Below are 6,609 nucleotides of genomic sequence, written 5' to 3'. Positions count from 1 at the left end.
AATGACAGGATTGCCTTTATAAGTTTTGACAATTCTATAACTTGCAATCCTTAATCTTACAATATAAATACTTAGTATACAATGCTCTTAATCTTTTGAAAGTTTAGAATAAATGCACTATAGAAGCAACTTCAGAAAATCTAAAAGTATAGGAACAATTTTGGAAGTCTTCAATGCCTTTAAATAGGCTTCCGATCAGTCAAGATATCCTTCCATGAAGAGGAGACACGATTGGAATGAAACATGTCCACTTTGGATGAAAGTTGTTCTTTTGAATTTGAAAATCTAGTTTCAATAGCTCTCCGTAATCGATTGTCACGAAGTGGTAATCGATTACCCAAATGTTCTATCCTAGGTGGTAATCGATTAATACACTGAATTAATTGGTTACATCAGTCAGATTTGATTTGTAATTGTTTTCTCAGTTAGGTAACCTGTTACGCAGTTCCAATAACTTGTTACCAACTGCCTCACAGTTCAAGTAACTTGTTACTTAGGTCGAGTAACTCATTACTTAATACTTAGTAATTTAACTTTGCATTTTAGACATATCTAATTCTTTAAAAATGATTTTGATTTGTTTGAGAATTGCTACTAAATATTAAAGTGAGTGTAAGGATAGAAGTACCTATATGAAGACTTAATCTATAAAAATCTTGAAGCTTTAAATCTTCAATGTCTTCATGGTCTTCTTCCTTTTATTCTTTTTGTGATTTTGGTCTCTTCATCAAAACTGTGCCAAGATCAGGAGCAAAATCTTCTTCACAACTTAAGTAGATTTTTCTCTAATGAAAAAATACTTCTTTGAAGTTCCCAAACACTGAACGATCATTATCCACGAATTGTCCTTGAATCACAAACTGGATGATATTTATCCTTTTATCTTTTTAAGATACCAGAAATTCACCGGAATTATTGCCACCCTTCATTTGTGTGAGTCTTTCAATCTCTTTTACTTGTAGGTACGTCATTGATTCCTCACCAACATCTCACTAAAAATTGTGACTTAGTTCCCTTGAGTTTTGTTGGCTTGAAGCACTATTGCAAAATTATTATAAGAGTTATCAGATTATACAGTTTGAAAAATATATTCATATAACTTGAGATATATCCAAGCGAACATGCACATAAAGTGTATAATAATGATATGAATGAACTTTCTTTCATTGATATTCAAGGTATTTTGAATTTACACAAGAAAGTTGAAGGGAATATATTATGAGTGAGATATTATATAAGGTATAAAGTATCATAAAAAAAATTGCCCTGATATAGGATATTAGCCATTTTATCAATTGATTTCCTGAGACGTGGAGATGATTTAACCAATAGTCTTATGCTTTAGCATGTCTCATTCTTTGATTCTATGTTGGCACAAAAATAAGATGGATCCCCTTGGGCTGTTATTTTTATCGGTCGAACAATAGTGCATCCTACCAACTCAATCATCACAGCCAATATAACTAAAGCATCTGCAAACTGATTCATGTTCCAAGTCACATGAGAAAATAGACCTCTTCAAATTTCTAGGAAAGGAAAGCCAAGTATTTCTAATATGGAAAAAGTTTTGCATCCTTGATTTGTAATTGGCTATTCACCAAGTAAATGAGAAGAGCTTAGTCTCCAAACACCCTTAGTCTCTTAACCCTTATGCCACGTGCAAATAGAATGACATTAATGCATGCTTCATATTCATATTCAGCAATACTATTAGTGGATACAAAGTCTAGTTTCACCGGTACCGAATTTTGATTCTCATTTGGTGAGATGATAACTGCTCTAACACCACTTCTGTACATATTAATTGCTCCATCAAAATATATTTCCAAAGTTTCATAATTTTCCTCATCTTATTTTTTTATTGCCCATATCTCTCCATCAAGGAATTGAGTCAATGCTACTTATTCTTCATTAATTGGAATCTCCACTAATTGATTCACAATTACCCCTCTTTTGACAGACTTCTAATGTACTTGATATCCAATTGAAAGAATACCATATGTAATTTTGACATTCTCAAAGAAACATTAGAGCTTTGAAATATGTATCTTAAGGGATCCATTTGAGAGGCGATTCAAGTGGTGTTATCGAATATATATTTCCTAAGCTGCTTTGAAGTCCATAATAAAGCATAATACGTCATTTCTATCATCGAGTAATGATCTTCACATTCATTAAACTTCTTATTCATGTAATAGATTTCCTTATATATCTTTCCTACTTTCTCATATTGTCTCAACATTGCCCTCATTGAAGTCTCTACTCTCTAGCACAATCACTAACAAAATTTGTGGGCACCTAGTATTGGTGGTACCTTGACATGAGGATCTATCAAGTAGGACTTTATTTTCTCAAAATATGTTACACATTCCTAATTCCATTTACTCGGTTAATGCTTCTTTATCATCTTGAATATAGGGTCATATGTATTGGTCAAATTCGCAATAAAAATTACAATGTAATTGAGCCTGCCGAGAAAACTTCTTATTTCCCCACTTAGTTTTTTGAGCTGATATTTCAGAGGATGCGCTGAACGTGCATTTAGCAAGATTCAACATCATCTGATAATTTATGATGCTTCTGTCACTTGAATTCAACCTCAATGTCGTTATACACATCCTCTTTTAAGCAAATTTTGGCAGTATTTTTGAAGAATATAAGTTATAGCCCTTGAAGGAAAATTTAAAGTTCATAATAGACATGATGGGGTAATTTTGTGATCAATATAGTTGAAAACGTTGTTCAAAGACATCAAACCAAAATACTTTTAATGCATTGAAAACGATTATCATGAGTTCACATTGGGGCAGTTTGTTCAAATCATCTGACTATATACTTAGCCAGTTTAATGAATGATCCAAATGATTTGAGAAAGTAAGTAACACGACAAGAGCTCTACGAATTGAAGCCAGACTGTTATAGTTATTCAAACTCATGTTTTAAGGGTGTCAAAAGAGTAGTTGTGCGGACAATAAATTAATCAAATATTCAAATCCAAGATTTCAATAATATTTTGATCTATTTATTTTATAATAGTGGTTCATGTATCGCTTCATCAAGAAAACACATCTTATTTACATGCATTTGAAGCATCATCTTACATCATACATGATATATCACCATTCAAATCAATACATATTCACATCCATCATCATTATATTACCAACATTAATAGGAGTTTCATGTATCATATAATATAATCTCAAATAATTCATGCATCAACACGTCATTCATGCCTGATGCTTTAAAAAAATTCATGCATCAACACATCATTCATGCCTGATGCTTTAAAAAAATTCAAGCCCTACAAGTCCATGCTTTTAAAAAATTCATACATTTTATGTCCTCGTGATGTGCTTAAAGAAAAATCCAAACCCTTCATGTTCTTGTGACTAGTGTAACACCACAATTTTTCCCCAATAAATTTTCAAATAGATGTATTTGTATAATAAATTTAATAGTTAAGCACTAATTATTTGGATTAATCTTTAAGAAAGTGATTTCTTTTAATATTATTACCTAAATATGGTTTGAGAGGAGGAAAGATTGAAAACCTTGTCTCACTCCATCTCACTTCTTCTCATCAAAAGGTTTGGTTCTTATTCAATTTCCTTTATTTTCATCATCATGCCTTGTTACTGATGCAAAGCAGATGTACTTTTCAAGGTTTTTGTTGCATAAAAACAAACTCTTGCACTGGAACCTTTTCCTGTTGGATTAATTCAAGTTAATCTTTTACACTCTACCACATAGGACAAATCCTTACACCTTTTTAACGGTTAATAGCGTTTTAAAAGAAAAAGAAAAAAATCAATCACCCTTGCCAATAAGGCACAACGCAGATATATGTTTGTAAAAAGAAAAAAAAAACATTTATATATGTGGAAGCTGAAATTAATAGTAAAAATTTTAAATAATAAATAGATCAAAATAGTACTGAATTGTCTAGTATTGAAGATGATAACCCATATTAACTACAAACTAAGAAATAATTGTCTAGTATTGAATTGTCTTGTGTTCTTGTATGTGTGAACACTAGGCTCTATCAATTTATTCTTTTAGCATAGTCTATAACTCAGAGTGGGTTAAGGGATAGGCTCTATTAATGTGTCAAAGCTTTTATTTTTTATTATTACTCAAATGACAGGACAATGTACATTGTTATGAGTTATGATTTTGTAGGAGTTAAATTTTTGTAGTAGTAATCTTAAAATTATCAAATATTTATATCAATATATTTAGTCTAAAAGGGGGAGTTTAATGTTGGTTATTTACAAAATAGGTTTTAAGTTTTTTTCCTAAATGGTCTAGTATTGGATTTAAATATACTGTACTAACTGATTATTAAACCATAGTACTATGTTCTATTTTATTTTTATATGTGTAGTTATATATGCTATTTTTATAAATAGTTGACCAGTGCAAGATTAGTTATTAGTATTAGGTAGAGTAGAATTTAATTTATTGTCTAGATTGTTTTGGTATGTGTATGAAAAAAAGATTTTAAAGTTGAAGAAGTCGACAAGAGATTTAGTTTATTTGCTAGACAAGGAGCTTACATAAACCCATGTAAGGAAGACACATTAGATATGGTGGTATTAGAATATAACATTAGGTTCTCCAATAATACTCATAAGTTGAAAGGTCCTTAGACTAAAGTAATTAATGAGTGGTCAATTGTCTTAGTTTTTAGGGACTTCCTCATTTAATCAATTTAATCATTAATATTAAAAATATTTATGTCTTAATTGAGAAGATGATAATATGCTTGATAATGATTGTTTAATTATCTGGCTTTATATTATGGTTAGATTACTATCTTTATTACCCAATATTTATGTTTGAATAATTATAGAAATAATGATTAATTGTATATTTGAATAATAGTTATTCAAAGTTATTTGGGAGCATATGACTATAGTTGACAAGATCGTGATTTATCTCGTGGGATCGCTCGATCCCTAGCTTTTTGGAAGTTAGTGAGTCACGAGTCCACTACAATCACGATGTTACTTGCACTCGTGAAATCGGAGGAAAATCGTGAAATCGTGAAATCGTCGACGATCTAGAGAAGGAATGAGGATTAGAGACGAAGAAGCAATGGTACCATGACTATTGTGATTCATTATACCAGTCTGGAACATAGAAAGATAGAGGAGGATTGAAGAGAAGAACGTTGTTGCAGAAGAAGAAGAGAAGATGATCATAATGGAAGACAAAATGGCTCTATGTGAAGAGAGAACATAAACCCTAAGAAACTATTCAAATTCTAATATGTGGGTTAAGTAAATAGGGTTTTTCAGTCCAATGGGTTTTTTTCTTTCTTTTAAAGATAATGACTTACTAATAACACTTAACTACTATCTACAAGTTATTATTAATTAAAAAAGTGTTCTATTTTTTAAAATAGTATACATGTTTTCCCCAAATTGAGCTTATTTATTAACTTAGTTTTAATCTTTAAGATTAGTTTCTACCCAAAAAATCTTTTAAATATAGTCTTTAATTTTAATTTAGTCCATAATTTTGGTAAAATTAATTTAATCCATTTAAATACAAAAGATATGTTTATAATTATTTTTATGTCTATGTATGTTTTGTAATTATTTTTTCTTAATGTTTGGCAGGATCTTACGATCATACGTTTTATATGTTAATTTTCCTCTTCCGATCTTACATAAGATCTCGATCTTGTCAACTGTGTCTATGACTAATTGTATTTATTCCATTTTTACCAAGTATAGACTTTATGTAGATATGCATTCTTAATTTGTTTCTTATTTTCTTTTACCAAATTTCGCCAATATTTTGACTTATGTTCTTGGAACCCAAACGGTTTCACTCTTAGAAGTTCAACTTAGAGTTAGATATAGGAATAGATGTTAAGACAATGAAGTGTCGCTATATAGGTTCTTTTTACCTTGATAAAATTAGGATTGATTTCTTTACTAGACATTTGTCGTGATAGCATTGAAACCTTGGTTTGCTTGATATTTGGTAAGAAACAAATAACTTAACTTCTTGCCTATACAAAAGAAAAAGAACAGAGATAAAAAATAAACAAGTTCAAAAAAAAGAGTGAATCAAATGGACTATTAATTTTTTATCTCTCAATGCTAGAAAAAAAAGAAAAGAAATCTTGTTTAAAAAATAAGAAAATGTGAATAGTTAGTGTTTTTAAAGTGAGATACATGTTAATTATAAGTAGTATCTCATTTTAAAACCAATAAATTAACTTCTTGTAATTTTTATATTTAAAATTAAATCAAAATAATGATGGATTGAATAATAAACCTTTCTCGATTTTAATTTGGTTTGTTAATGCATCCTAAAATTAAAGAATCATGAAAATAAAATCAAATATGATTTGATAGAAACATAATGATTTTGATATGCAATAAGAAACATTTATGCGTTCTTTCCTCGCCTTCTCATCTTTTTTCACAATTTTTCGAGCAACTCCTAATCGGTAATTAGGAGTATGAAAACTTCCTACAATATCGGAAACATGTAAAACAGGTAAGGGATTGTCATATCCACAAAGACTTGCTAATTTAGCCTTTCAAAATCAAATTACTATTCTAAGCTTGGTTTTTCAAAGGGTTTTCA

The sequence above is a fragment of the Lupinus angustifolius genome, unplaced genomic scaffold (assembly GCF_001865875.1).
Source record: "Lupinus angustifolius cultivar Tanjil unplaced genomic scaffold, LupAngTanjil_v1.0 Scaffold_51_94, whole genome shotgun sequence".
NCBI classification, from domain to species: Eukaryota; Viridiplantae; Streptophyta; class Magnoliopsida; order Fabales; family Fabaceae; genus Lupinus; species Lupinus angustifolius.
This window is presented reverse-complemented; position numbering follows the sequence as displayed.